Here is a 15,973-nt window from a genome sequence, read left to right on the forward strand (position 1 = left end):
CTTCAAGCAGGTTTGAGTGGAGGGGGCTTTACATGATCCTGGAAGGTGAGCTGTGCAAGGAAAATGACTCCTCAAGGTACGCCACCTCCAAAAGACCTGTGCACACATCGTCTACATTGGTGATGAACCCATCACATGACCTAGCCCCCCACTGCATTTTCTGGTACCACTTGCTTTTTGATTATGCAGAGAAGTAGCTGATCCCCGGATTATAGTGTTTACTGTCTCCAACAGATATTAGCAATTTGTTGGAAAGATGCTAACAAAAGTAATCAATAGAGCAAAGAAAGATGAACCACTGAAAAGAATATAATTAGATGGTAGAAGTCACCTCAAATATATTGTGGTTGCATAATTATAGAATTGTCTGACTAAATTTAAAGTTAGTTAAATCATAGATGGAGTATATTCAAAGAATACCTGGCACATAGTGAAAACTGAATAACTTAAATGAATGAATGATTATGTTATAAAAATGCTTACTAACATCGATCACATGCTATCAATGAAAACCATCAAAAGCTATGCTTTGATTATTCTAAGAATGAAGAGATTTTTCAGTACTTTGAAATATCTGTCAAAGTTGCTTCCCTAAATACTTAATACTGAATTTCATAATGTTGTGGTGACCTGGGGGAATTTGTAATTGGAAGATCATAGATTTAGAGCAAAGGAGAGCAGGCTGAAATCATACTCTTGAATTAAGAGAGCAATCTGAGTATTAAGTATTCAAGATCTAATGGAGCTGAAATGCCAGTCTATGACAATGCCTTGTGTAATTGTTTGTCATTATGTCTGATTATGCTGTAAGGGCTTATTTGATTCTAAGGCTTTGCAGTAGAAAGAGCACTGGATTTGGAGTCAAAGAGACCTAGGTTCACAGGCATAACATACACACTAGGGTGCCATTCATACAGACTACAGTATGCATGATCCTTCATGGAGTGAAGCAAAGAGAGGATTCAAATCCTCACATTGCTGTCTACTAGCTCAATGACACAAAGCAAGTTAATTAACCTCTCTCTGAGTTTAGTTTCCTCTGCTACTAGCATGAGCACTGATTTGGATAACCCAGTAGTATGTACGATATCTAGGTTAGTGTCTTGTTCAGATTTAGTGGGGTTTTTTCCATATCGCTACTTGTTGATTAGTTATGGGAAGGCATTGACTCTGGATGGGTGTCAATATGGACATTGTTTTCATCTGGATATTTTGCCTCATCTAAGAAGCAGTTTTGCAGAGTGTAATGGTTAAACACATACACCCTGGGCTCAGACCACCTGGGTTCACATTCCAGTTCTGCCAACTAACCAGCTATGTGACCTCAAGTGAGCCAAATAGCTCCCTCTTCAAATGTGGGTAATGGTAATACCTACGTCATATGGGTGTTAGGAGGATTAAATGATTAATATTTGGAAAGTACTTGGGACAGCTCCTGATATATATACTTACCATCACATAGCTATCTGTTAAAATAAAACCAGAGGAGCTCAGAGAACTGAAGAATACTGTAGTAACTTGGAAAAATTTGTGACTTACTGTGTGGGATGTGTAGGTACTGCGTTTTCCTAACAACACACGCTGTTTGAATTAATAGCATTGCATGGCATCTTGATCCACCACCATCAGGACATGGAATTTAAATTATTTTGCCAGTTTTTTCACAGACATTCTCATTCTATCAAAGTTCAAGCATTAATGAAAATGGTGAGCTGAATTATGATTTCAGTCTGTGAAAATAAGACAAAAACAAAAATAAATAACCAAGGGGGCTGGACATGGTGGCTCACATCTGTAATTCCAACACTTTGAGGTGGGCAGATTGCTTGAGCCCAGGAGTCTGAGACCAGCCTGGGCCACATGGCAAAACTCTGTTTCTACCAAACAAAAACAAAAACAAAAACAAAAAAAAAGCTTGATGTGGTGGCCCACGCATATAGTCCCAGCTACACTGAAGGCTGAGGCAGGAGGATTGCTTGAGACCCCAGGAGGTGGAGTTTGCAAGAGATTGTGCTACCACACTCCTACTGCACTCCAGCCTAGGTGACAGAGCAAGATCCTGTCTCAAAATAATAAATAAATAAATAAATAAACCCAAGGGGATTAATCGTTTTTCTTTTGAATTGAGGTGTAGTTGGTTGATATGCACCTCTTTATCTTCATTGGTCTTTGTAAGAATGTATGTGTGTACATATGAATACAGGTTTACATATGTGAATGCATTATATGTATGAATCTATGTATGTTTGTATTTATTTTCTTTCACTTTCAATAATTCTCTCCCTTCCCCTTTTTCTGTTTGGTAACCATTGTAATATACTCCGTGTGAATATTTTTGTTTGAATGTGTATTGTTGTTCTGTGTATATTTATAATTTTCATAAAGCTTATTGTGCAATGTATAGTTCACTTCATTCTTTAATTTTCTTGTCCTCATTGCTTGCTTTTGAGAGTGATCCATGTTCCTCTATGTCCATCTTGCTTCTAATGGCTGCAAGTGCTCCAGGAGTTACATCTGTCACATTTTACCTACAGGGATTGCTTCCAACTTCCTGCCACAATGAACAACCTCATCCATGGTCTCTGATAGATCTGCCAGCCTGAGAATTTCCTCTAGAACTCTGAAGTTGTTGTTCTATTGTCTTTTAGTATCCAATGGAGTTAATGAGAATTCTGATAATAATTTAATGATCACTTATTTATAGATATGAAAAAAGCCCTCTTTTCTCAAATATTCAGGGGTGGTACTTGGTTAGTTAATTGAAAAATTATTTAAACTGGGCATCTGTAAAAATCATATCTAATGTAAAGATCTGGTTCAATTGCAGATGTTTAAGTGTACCTTTATAGGCCTTTTTTTTTTTTTTTTTGCTTAATCTAAGATCAAGGCTTTTGTTTTGCTGCCTATCTGTATGTGTTTACTTTTGGTTTTGTTTTAGTATGGATCTACTTTTGGAATTCATTTTTATGTTTCTGATGTAAACAACTGCTGAGTGCCCTATGTGTTTTCCTATGTCACTTTCTTCGAAGTAAAATAAGAACTGGACTACATTGCAAGGAAATCAAGTGCAGATTTTTTCTTTTTTGTTGTTGTTTTTTTTTGAGATGGAGTCTCACTCTGTCACCCAGGCTGGAGTGCAGTGGCGTGATCTCGGCTCACTGCAAGCTCTCCCTCCGGGGTTCATGCCATTCTCTTGCCTCAGCCTCCCGAGTAGCTGGGACTACAGGTGCCCGCCACCACGCCCGGTTAATTTTTGTGTGTTTAGTAGAGACGGGGTTTCACCGTGTTAGCCAGGATGGTCTCGATCTTCTGACCTTGTGATCCGCCCACCTTGGCATCCCAAAGTGCTGAGATTACAGGCATGAGCCACCGCACCTGGCCTTTTCACATTTTTAAGTTTTCTTTCTTTTACAGTTGTTCCACCAATACTACTTAGCTTTATCAAGTATTTCCAAAGCATTCAACCTAGTTTTCAGAGTAATGACTGCTGTCTTTCTTTTTACCCTTACATTTTATTAGTTTAAATATGTAGCCTATAGTTACACAAAATGAATCAGATAAAACTGCAAACTTGATGTTGTTGTTTTCATTTTCATTTGGAGAGGTCCTATTGTTAATCGTAGTTTCTGGGCCTCAGGCTTTTTTAACTTCAGTTACTTGGGAGATTGGGGCCTAGAAGACATGCTTTGATATTTTCAATAAGCATAAAACAGTGCTTGGAACTTTAAAGGGACAGTAGATATGGAAAGCATATCCTACATTGCAAAGAGTTATATGTGTCTAAGATGGTTTTAAGTTCTGTGTCTATATTGTCCTCACTATAACCTCAGTGTTTGGCCTCCACACATCTGGAGTCCCAGATCAACATTTGTTCAATAAATGAATGAATTAAAACCTGGGGAGAGTATAAGTGTGATTTCTGATGTTATCCTATGTCACCTTAAACATTTTGGTATTGCACACCATATATAAAGGATGCCTCTGGGTGATTGAATTTGAAATAGAAACTCAAGGAGTATTTTGCTTTTCTAACAAAAGAGGGGTTCTACTCGTGTTTTCTCTACATTGATGATGTTGACACCTAATATTGGCATTGATACAATGTTTTTTGTGCAGATTTTTTTTGGTACATAATTTGTTGCTGATTGACTATTTTGGTTTTGGATAATGCACGAGAAAAATGAAATTAGAATTAGTTTTTATTCTATATACTGAGAAATAAACTAATAGATAGATAGCTGGATATATCCAAAAAACTCACATTCTTATTTATTTACTCATTCAACAAATATTTATTATTATTTTACTATGTGCCAGTCACTGTGATAAAAACATTGACAAAGTTACTGTCTTTGTGGAGTTTACATTTTATTCAAGTGGGAGCTAAAGAAATTAAAAAGTTGCCAATAAGTGAACAAATATAAACATTATATACTCTGATAAGGGTTAGAAAAAAAATAGTCTGCAAAGATAAAGAATAATGGGGAACTCTGGTCTGGATCATCTGGGATGGTTTCTCTGAAGAGGTGACATTTGTACTGAGACTGGAATGATAAGGAGAAACCAGGCTTTGAGAGACTGGGGATGGCCACACTCACAGAGAAAATCTCAATTTTAAGTGTTCTGAGTCTACTGTTAATTGCTTCAAGGATGTTCTGAGGCATATAAAAAGCTTTATAGATAACCTATTTTTTTAAAATAAAAAGAAATGATGCCAGTGGAGATATTCCCAAATACTGAGGCAATGTGGGATTTATGCAAACACCAGCCACACCCTTCCTCTGCAAAACGACTTAACAGAAATGTTTTCATGATGATTTTTCTCTTAAAGGATCTTGTCTGTAACGTGACATCCTCTCCACCCTTAAAAAAATATGTAGCTTAGTAAAGGAAAAAAAAAAGAGAGAAACTAAGTTTAAAGAAACAAAATATGAGCAGTCAATTTTAAGAATCGGGCTAATTCATTCTTAGAAGATTAGGACCGGTTCCCTAGTTTGTGGATGATTCTGTTCTGTGGATTCTTACTTTTTCTTCTGCCACCCTCCTTTTGATTATTGCACTGCTCATTAGCATTTCTATTAAGCAGTCCAGAAGAGGAGAATAATCAATCAAGGAAAGGAGTTTCCATTTAAGGCTTGGTGGGTGAGAAGTTAAATCTATTGGCAAAACCCAGCTTATTTTCAGATTCTCTGTGGATTTCCTTTATCTATGTTATTTCTGTCCCCAATAGCATAGACCAACATAAGCTGACTTTACTGTATAACATGAGGACACACACACACACACACACACACACACACAGAGCTAAAGGTTTTTGGAGCATGGGCATATTTAAACTAAAACCTCTGGATGACAAATTTAGTTAAGTGATGCAATTTGAAGAGTGTTGAGGCGATGCTAGTAATAAAAACAAAGAAACATATGTATATTGTTGTCTGCAGCCACAGTTTAACACCTCGCAGTAAGGGATTCTTCACATCCCAGAAGTAGCTACCCTGCATCTTAAACAGTATGCTAGGTTAGATTCTTGCCCGTTTGCTGTTCCTGATAATGCCCTTTAACTCACACAACTGACCTGTTGTTAGTTAGGATCTACGGCCACAGAAATAGTATGTCTGAAATAAATGTAAATATGAGTAAAATCCAGGCATACCCCCTAAATCATGCCCTTCACTTTCTTCCTGTTTGTAAATCTTTTGTAAGCCTCCAACTTTTTTTCTTTTTAAGCTTCTAGCCATTTCTTTTTGAATGACTCTTAGCTTACTGTGTTTCCAGGGGTTGAGGAGCCATATATCTGTGGGATACTCGAGGAAAAGTGGAATCTAAGACCAGGTTCCATGGGTAAGTCAGAAAAGCACACAGAGAGAGATTGTGTGTCCTTGGTGGAGATGGGTTTGTGCTGAACTTGCAAAATGTATGAGTTCAGTGTCATCTGTTTTCAGTATTTCCTGAACAATTGATTTATTCCACATTATTAATGAACTTTGCAGCAGTTCCACTTGTCAGAGCCTACTCTGTAGGGGTCAATAATGAGAGGAAACCTGATGTTAGTGAATCCAGCTTAAGTGATTCTGTCATGCTAACAATTCAATATATCAGGACAAATGTCAGCTCCTTCCAATATGTTAATTCCTCTGATCCTATTTGCATAAACTACAGTCAATGAAATACAAGCTCCCCCTCTAAGGTAGTTAATGGAGATTTGTAAAGGATTTTTAATTTACTTTTTTTTGGTCTTCTCCAACATAAATTTTTGAGTTGAAAAAGGGACAGAGAAAGCAAGGATCACAGATTGGGAAGAGGATGTAAAATATTACAAAAGCTCAAATATAAAGAAATATAAAATCTATGGGTATAATTTAGCCGTTTCTTAAGAATTCTGTATATTCACAATTACTTCTTCCAAAAGGAATAATTTCTTTTTAAAGAAACTTGGGAACAAAGCATTGATGAATTCTTCTTACATTTTGAGGTGAGTTTTCAGTTTCGCTGGTTTCCTGAAGTAAATCACAAGTTCATTAGTTTTCCCAAAGGACATTAAATCTGGGTTTCTGATCTCTTCTATTAACCCATAATATCTCCCTGAGACCACTTACATATGATAGCAATGCTTATTTTAGAAGTACCACTTTTTTTACTTTCAAATTCATGGTGCATAATATATCACAATTTAAAATTAAGATTAAGAAATCAGATTTTTTTTTCTTGGAGGAAATACATAGTTATCTGATTTATCCAGTAAAGCCATTTCCTTTTTTTTATTTTTATTTTTTAAAAAACAAGCTTTCAGGAATTTATTTGCTTTCTATATATAATTATTTGCATTATCGGCAACTGTAATTTTTATTCATACTGCAAACATCTCTCTGTCTACCAGTTTCCTTGGTTTTTGTTTTGCAGTGTGGCTCAACATTTTACTTCTCCACTCACAACCTTTCATATAGACTACTTTATTTATGTAAACTTGGTAGAGATTTGAAAACCCAAGATAGATATTGAATTTTAGATATAGACATTTGCTTAAGTAGTTTTTTTTGGCCTCCTGCACAATCCCTAAGGTGTTTTTCAGTCTTATTGTGAGATAACAATGATATAGGGATTGGCAGTGAGCATCATCAATCAACAAAGAGCATAGTAGCAATAATGGGCTTCATCTTCAAGTTTTATGCAAGTGCTTACCGGCTATCAGCCTGGTGATTTGTCCATTTATCTATTTTTTAGGGTCAAGATGAGTTTAATAAAGTTATCCAAATCATTACCGTTATCTACGTTGCTATGTTTCATCTTCTCTTCTCCACTTAGCTTAAATATGCAGAACCTAGTACTTTGAAAATTAGTACAATGAATTGTTCAGACCATATTTTGCTCATCGTTTTCACTAATACCATAAAATTGGATTAATATTTTTACTTGTCACCACCTATAATAAGTAGGTAAGAGTATTTCCTAAAGACATCTGTAGAATGTGAATGAGATAATAGTGGTCCAGGGTCATAGCTGTAGTCAATAAGTGAGGGGTTATCAGACCGTCAACTTTCTAAAGATAGTTTCTGATGTGTGAATAAGGGAAGCATTTTGTTGAGTAACTTTAAAGAGTTCATTTATCCTACGTATTTCACCTTCATGAGCCAGTTATATTTTAAACTCCATGAGAATGAAGACTGATTTTCCTTTGTTTCAACATGATGCTGAACATGAGGCCATGTGATATAGTAAATAATATCTATATGTCTTATAGAATTTTCCAGAGGATAAAAAATCTTTGTGCAGCCCTGGTGCTGTCCTTTTTTAAAAAACCACTTTATTGAGGTATGATTGACACTAAAAAAGCTGTGCATGTTTAATGTATACAAGTTGATGAGTTTGAAGATAAGTACACACTATGAAATGATTGCCACCATCTATGACATAAACATATTCATCCACCTCCCAAAGTCCCCCCATCCTTTACCTATTATTACTATCTCTGTGTGGTGTATATGACAAAAACAATTAATGTAAGATCTACTCTCTTAGCAAAATTTTAAGTATGTTTTACAGTATTTTTAACTATAAGCACTATGCTCTACAGCTGATCTCTAGGACTTATTCATCTCACATAACTGAAAGTCTGTATCCTTTGACCAATATCTCTCTGTTTACCCCTCCTCTCGGCCCTTGGCAGCTATCATTCTACTCTCTGCTTCTATGATTCCTATTTTAGATACCTTAGATAAGTGGTATCATGAAGTATTTGTTTTTCTGCATCTGGCTTATATAACTTAGCTTAATGTCCTCCAGTTTCATGTATATTGTGGATGAAAATGGCAGGATTTAATTCTTAAATTTTTAAGACTGATCAGTATTTTATTGTATGTACATAGCACATTTTCTTTATTCATGTATCAGTTGATGGACATTTAGGTTGCTTCCATGTCTTAGTTATTGTGAGTAATGCTGCAATGCACATGGAAGTGCAGATATCTCTTTGACGTGCTGATTATAAATCTTTTGGATTTATACCGAGAAGTGAAACTGCTGGATCATATGGTAGTTCTATTTTTAATTGCTTGAGGAAACTCCATACTGTTTCCATAGTGGCTGCACCAATTTATGCTCCTCCCAACGGTGTACAGGAATTCCCTTTTTTCCACATTCTTGTCAACACTTATTATCTTTTGATAATGGCCATTATAACAGGTGAGATGTAATATCTCTTAGTGGTTTTCATATGCATTATGTGTGTATTGGATAATAATTTGCTTGAATTCTTTATATATTTTGGATATTAACCTTTTATTAGATATATGATTTGCAAATATATTCTCTTATTCCATAGGTTGCATTTTCATTTTGCTGATTGTTTCTTTTGCTATGCATAAACCTGTAAGTTTGAAGTGGTTCCACTTGTTTATTTTTGCTTTTGTTGCCTTTAATTTTGGTGTCAAATCCAAAAAATCATTGCCAGAACCAATGTCATGAAACTTTTCCCCTATGTTTTCTTCTAGGAGTTTTATGATTTCAGGTTTTATATTTAAGTCTTTAGACAATTTTGAGTTGATTTTTTGTGTATAGTGTAAAGTAAGCATCCAATTTCTTTTCTTTTCTTTTCTGTTTTTGCATGTGGTTATAGTTTCCCCCATTTGAAGAAATTGTCCTTTCCCCATTGTGTGTTCTTGGCAGCTTTGTTAAAGATTAGTGGACCATATATGCATGGGTTTATTTCTGGGTCTTCTGTTTCACTGGGCTGTGTGTTTGCTTTTACGCCATTATCATATGGTTTGATTATTGTAGCTTTGTAATAAACTTGAAATCAGGAAGTATAATGCCTACAACTTTGTTCCTTTTAGTCAAAATTGCTTCAGTTATTTGGGGTCTTTTGTCATCCCATACAAATTTTAAGATTGTTTTTTCTATTTCTGTGAAAATGCCATTGGGATTTCAATAGGGATTGGATTGAATCTGTACATTATTTTGGGTAGTATAAACATTTTAACAATATTCTTCTGATTCACAAATATGGGATATTATTTCATTTATTTGTGTCTTCAACTTTTAAAATCAGTGTTTTATGGTTTTCAGCATGCAGATATTTCACCTTCTTGGTTCAACTTATTTCTGAGTATTTTATCTTTTGGATGTTATTGTAAATGAGATTGCTTTTTAAATTTCCTTTTCAGATAGTTTGCTGTTAGTGTGTAGAAGCACAACTAATTTTTGCATACTGATTTTGTATCTGCAACCTTGTTGCATTTGTTTATGAGTTCTAACATGTTTATCTTTGTCTATATATTTACCTTTTACCAGTGAGTTTCATACCTTTCATATCCTTTCATATTTAATGGGTTTTTTTTTGTTTCAACTTGAGTAACTCCCTTTAGCACTTCTTGTAAAGCATATGTAATGATGACAAACTCCCTTAGTTTTTGTTTGTCTGGGAAATCCTTTATCTCTCTTTTATTTTTAAAGGACTTTTTCCAGGTATAGATTTTATGGTTGCGAGTTTCCTTCTTTCCACACTTTTGATATATCATCCCACTTTCCTGGTCTGTGAGGTGTTTGCTGAGAAATTCACTGATAGTCTTGTGGTTTCCTTATATGTGATGAGTCACTTTTTTCTTGCTGCTTTCAAAATTCTTTGTTTCTGAATTTGACAATCTAATTATAATGTGTTTGATATAGACAACTTTAGGTTTAATTCACTTGGTACCTTTTCGGTTTCATGAATTTAGATAGTCCTCTCTCTCCCCAGATTTGGGAAGTTTTCAGCTATTTCTTTAAATAGAATTCTTCCCTTTTCTCTCTCTCTCCTCCTAAAATGATCATAATTCATATATTTGTTCAATTGATCATATCCCTTACATATTATAGGCTTCCTTCACCATTTTCATTCTTTTTTTCTTTTTCACTCCTGTGAGTAGGTATTTCAAATGACCTGCCTTTGAGTTCACCAATTCTTTCTTCTGCTTGATCAAGTCAGTCTGCTGCCGAAGCTCTCTCTTAAATGTTTCAGTTGAGTCACTGCATTCTTCAGTTTTAAGATTTCTGTTTGCTTGTTTTTTCTGATTTCTGCTTCTTTGTTGAACTCATTTTGTTCATGTATTGTTTTTCTGATTCCATTTAGTTGTGTGTGTGTGTATGTATATATATATATATATATATAAAATTTATATCTATATTTATGTTCGTTTGTAGCTCACTGAGGTTCTTTAATTTTGAATTCTTTGCCAGGCAATTTGTGGATCTCTATTTCTTTAGTACTGTTTACTAAAGCTTTGTTTTTTTCCTTTGATAGTATTATGTTTTCTTGATTCTTCATGATCTTTGTAGATAAAAATGTATTGATACCTGTATGTTGTAGAAGCAGTTACCTCTTCCAGTCTTTCTGACTGGCTTCAGCAGGAAAAGTCTTTAATCAATCAGCCTAACCAGAGATTCTAGGTGTGCCTGTAGCCTAGGTCCATGAGCAGGCAGGACTGCTGCCAGGAGCAGTGGGCCAGCTATTGAGCTCTGTGTGCTGGTTGTTGAGAGCCTCTGTCTCTTTTCTTTGTTTTTAGCTACCCTAGGTGATTTAGTCATACTGATTCCCTCACTGCTGTGGGTGAGGCACAACAAAATTGGACCTCTCAGTGTCCTGAAAGGTTGGGGAAGTTGGATATCCACTTCAATCTCTCCTTCCCCTATTGGAAGGCTTGTGGGACAAAGGTATTTCTCTCAGCACTGTACCATGCTGGCTTGGGTGGAGAGGAGATGTGGGTAAAGTGAAACTATTCTTCTTAGCCTTCTAAATGTGTATTTTTTCTCATTCTTGTGCTTCACCTAGGTGCTGTAACCTCTCCCTGGGATACTGGAGCTCTTTTATTTTCAACTGTGAATGGTTGTTAAATCAATGTTTCTGTGGGGGTATGAGGGCTGGTACTTCCTATTTTACCATCTTGCCATTACTTTCTGCATCTTTTTTTTTTGTGTCTAATAATTTGTTAAAGACTGGAAAACAATCTTCAAATTGGAATTGGTATTTATCAGTTTGACTCAGAAACTCAGTTGATTTGAAAGTTAGATCTTACTCACCTTTGCTACTAAAATACATATTAACTTTAGCAGATTTAGGTCACTATTGTGTTGGAAGAAACACTTAAGTAATCTGGAGGCTCCCTTTGGCCTGCCATTCCCTGTCATGTCTTCAGGATTTCCTCTCCAAGCTTTCCAGGCTTGCTTTGTTATTCTCTTTCATCTGTTATATCCTGGCAGTGCCAGATTCTCTGAGTGCTGATTGGTCAGCTTACTCTTCTGATAACCAGACTCAGTCTAAAATTCTACCATGCTAATCGGAGAGAACATAAAACTTCATCTCTTCTCTTGATACCAACTGTCTTGTATGAGAGACCTTGTGGAGACTATGTTCTTTAGTGTGTGTGTGTGTTTTATAATTTCATATGGTACAAGTGAGAAGACAACCCTATTAGATGTCAGAAGGAGTGAATTTGGTGTCTTCTGTTAACAATTACTACCAGTGCTTGATTTTGGAAAATTTCATTGTCTTTCTGATTATTTAATTTCTTCCTCTTCTAAATTGGTAGGATCAAATGAGAAAGCATATGTGTAAAAGCTATGCAAACTGTGAAGTGCTCTTCCAAAAAAAAGGCTCTAGTTTTTTTTTTGCTTCTATCTTTTCTTTTATTCCTTTCTTCTCCCCCTCACCTGCTTTCTCCCTTCCTCCCTCTCTTTATTCCTGCCTTCTCTTTTTCGTCTTTATTTCTTTCATTCTTTTCACGTCTTTCATCTTCCCCCCATTCCTTACTCTCTTTCAGTCAAACTTTCTGCCTTTTCATAGCCCTTCTATTCTTCTTACCCCTCACCTTCACACTTCAATCCTTTAAGGATATACAATTGTTCACTTGGATGCCTATATAACAAAATTAGGAGTGGAGGAGGCAGAATAAGGGAAATATAGAGCCATCAGATGATAATAACAAGGGAAAAGTTAGTATGAGACTGGGCCAAAAGAAGAAGAGAAATATGATTGGATAAAGTATTCCCATTGTTTTTTTAAAAAATAAAACATACATTCTTCAGGAAAGACAATGTTTTTTTCTGGTCATTAGGTCTAAAGCATATTTCTTAGATAAATCTTCTTAAGAGAGGCACACAAATTGTGTTCTTAAATTAAAGCAATGGTGGCTTTCCAGATGTTTGTAGTATTCCTGAGGGCATAAGGCTAGAATCTCAGTTCTGTTTGGGATTGGAGCATAATCTCGTGGTTTAGCTTCTTGATAAAAATATTTAAACCAGGGATAAAATGTAGAATATAAAATGCAGCCTTAGTTTCCCCTAATCGTGTCGCATTAATAGTAATACCTCCTAGTTAATTTGTTCTTGCATCCCTCCTGATCATACTGGAGTCAGTATTTTCAAAAGTTTCCCCAATTATAATTTGAGGCATCAGGCCAATTTCATATATGTTCACAAACAAGTTGACGAGCATTAATGGTCACACAAAATCAGCTGAGTTCTCTCTCTCTTGCTCTCTGCCCTCTTCCTAAGTCTTTTGACCTTGAAACTACTTGAGAGTTTGTACTGCAACCATGATAGCCATTGCATTTCTCTTATCCACTATTAGCCATCTTGCTTAGGTACCAAATCAGGGTTGCTTGCAACTCATGTCTTAAATTATCCATTGCAGAAGCAGTTTCTTCAGTTTACTTCTTCAGATGTTTTCCATAGGGTATATTAATGAGTCATAGGTCTAGGTCAGGAGACAGGTATGCTCCCTCCTCTCCTCTGAAACCTAGACTCCTTCCTCAACCTTCACCTAAAAACAAGCTCATTCATACAAATGCATGAAGGCACCTGCCCCGTCAGTTCACCATCTATTCTCACACATGTCAGAGCCCCACAGTGAACCCACTTTAGACTCAAATTGGGAACCAGTTATATCTTGAAGAATAAATTTGAATATTTTGATTCAATTAAATTGAATAAAATAAACTTGAAAAATAAACATGGTCTCCAAATGGTGGTCCATACATATAATTTTTTATACCATTAAAAGTATTTTGATTATTATTTGTTGAGAAAATTTCAGGCTAGAAAAGAGGAAAGGTTATTCCTTGAAAAACCTAATGGATGGTGTCCTGAAAAACATCGTATTGGATTCAGCGATTATGCCTTTGGCTGCAAGTGACAGGAAACTCTGACTCAAATTGCCCAATTTGGCAAAAAGACTACAGAGAACAGAGTTTCAGCTGTGGTAGTATTCTAGGGTGCTAGATTTTCTTCTGTGTGATTCTCTTGGCTCCACCCTTTCACATTTTGCTTTCATCTTTACCTCATTCTTAGGCAAGAGGGTAGCATCTGTTATAGGGGACCCACTGGAAGAAGTCAACATCCAGAAGTAAGAGCATGTATCTCTCTTTGTATCTTTCTCTCTTTCTCTCTGAGTGAGAAGGCTCTTCCCTGACACTGCTAAACAAATCACTATTTATGTCTTACTGGCCGGAATTAGCTCACATGTCCATTCTTTTTCTTTTCTTCTTTTTTTTTTTTTTTTGAGACTTAGTTTCGCTCTGTAGCCCAGGCTGGAGTGCAGTGGCACGGGATCTAGGCTCACTGCAAGCTCCACCTCCGGGGTTCACGCCATTCTCCTGCCTCAGCCTCCCGAGTAGCTGGGACTACAGGTGCCCGCCATCACGCCCGGCTTATTTTTTGTATTTTTAGTAGAGACGGGGTTTCACCGTGTTAGCCAGGATGGTCTCGATCTCCTGACCTTGTGATCCACCTGCCTCGGCCTCCCAAAGTGCTGGGATTACAGGCGTGAGCCACCACGCCCGGCCTCACATGTCCATTCTTAAACCAATCATGTGTAAGGGGAACAATGCTAGCTTAATTGGCTTAGAATAATTAGGCGGGTTAGATAGGATGTTAGAGAATTAACTACCAGGATCACTCTGATGCTTATGAAATTACACAGTAGTCAGTTATTTGTGGGCAATGGTTAGATACCCGTGGCCCTTGCCTTTTTGTTCCTGGCCTCATGAACACCTGGAGGTATTCATTGTGTTATAAGCCCAATAATTTTTGCGTAGGTATCTTCAAACTTCAATTATAAGTCTTTTGGGCTTTGTAATTCCTTCCTGTATGATATTTAAACAGAAAATTAATCAAGTCAAACATCATCTATCCCCTATTCTTTCTGAGACCTTTATCTGTAACTCTGATCTCTCTTATGAGTTTTGGTTATGTTTATCCAATTATCTACTGGATATTTACACAGCAACATCTGTGGTGCATGTGGTGGTTTGGCACTATCTCCATTCCAGCTTTCTTCTATTGGGTCTTCCTAAATTTCAGAGCCTGGAAAACTTAAAAAAAAAAAAACATTGAAACAAAACAAAACACTACATTTTCCAGACTCCTTGTAGCTAGGCTTCTGGGTTCAAATGAGGTTCTGCCTACTAGATGCATTTGTGTGAGATTGGGCAGGCAGAAATGAGGAAGGCCATGGTCCAGCTGCTTTGGCATTGTGCTGTGACCAAGCATGGCCACTGATCCAGGCTGAGCTTTCTGCAGCACTGGAATGTGTCTACTCACTCACTCTGTGGCCGTGGAGAGCAGTTGTAGTGACAGCACCAGCTTCATGTGTGATTCTGGATCACAGTTATGGTGATGGATTTCTGAAGTCAAGAATTAGTGGCAGCCTCCTGAATCCCCATCTCCTGGACAGGGTCTTATCAGCTTAGTAGTATTCTTCTGGATTTATTTCTAGAGATCCAGCTTAGAATCCTCTCTCCTAGTGCTCCCAATTATTTTTAAGTATTTAATTCCCTGTTTTAAATTATTTTCTGCTTAAATTAACTCAAGTGTTTTTGGCTGTAACTTGACTGATATAACAGTCTATTGTCACTTAAAACTGAATTTGTTTATAACCAAACAATATTCATCTCTCTGAACTAGCTCTTACTTCTGATATCCTTAAGTATTATCACCCAAGGTTATCTTTTTTCCCTCCCCCATCTTTCTTTTTCATAGCCAATCAAATCCTTCAAAATGTCTCCTTTTATTGAACCTTCCTTCCTACTTTTCATACTAGCATCAAGACTAGACATTACCACTCCTTTGGCCTGGAATATTTAAGAACTATCTTGCCCATTCTTCTCAACTCCATTTTCCTCTACTTTTTAATCTATCATGCCCCCAAATGTGAAATTTACCTTCATAAAATATTGTTTTTATTATATTATTGCTGCTCAGTGATGTCTTAGTCTGCTTGGGCTGCTATAACTAATCACCATAGATTGGGTAGCTTAGACAACAAATACTTATTTCTCATAATTCTGGAGGCTGGGAAGTTCAGGATTAAGGTATTGGCTGATTTGGTTCTTGGTGAGGGCCCTCTTCCTGGTTTGCAGATGGCTACCTTCTTGTATCCTAACATGGCAGAGAGAGAATGAGAGAGAGAGAGAGTGCAGAAAAGCTCTCGTGTCTCTTATAAACC

The sequence above is a fragment of the Gorilla gorilla genome, chromosome 3 (assembly GCF_029281585.2).
Source record: "Gorilla gorilla gorilla isolate KB3781 chromosome 3, NHGRI_mGorGor1-v2.1_pri, whole genome shotgun sequence".
In the NCBI taxonomy this organism is placed as follows: Eukaryota; Metazoa; Chordata; class Mammalia; order Primates; family Hominidae; genus Gorilla; species Gorilla gorilla.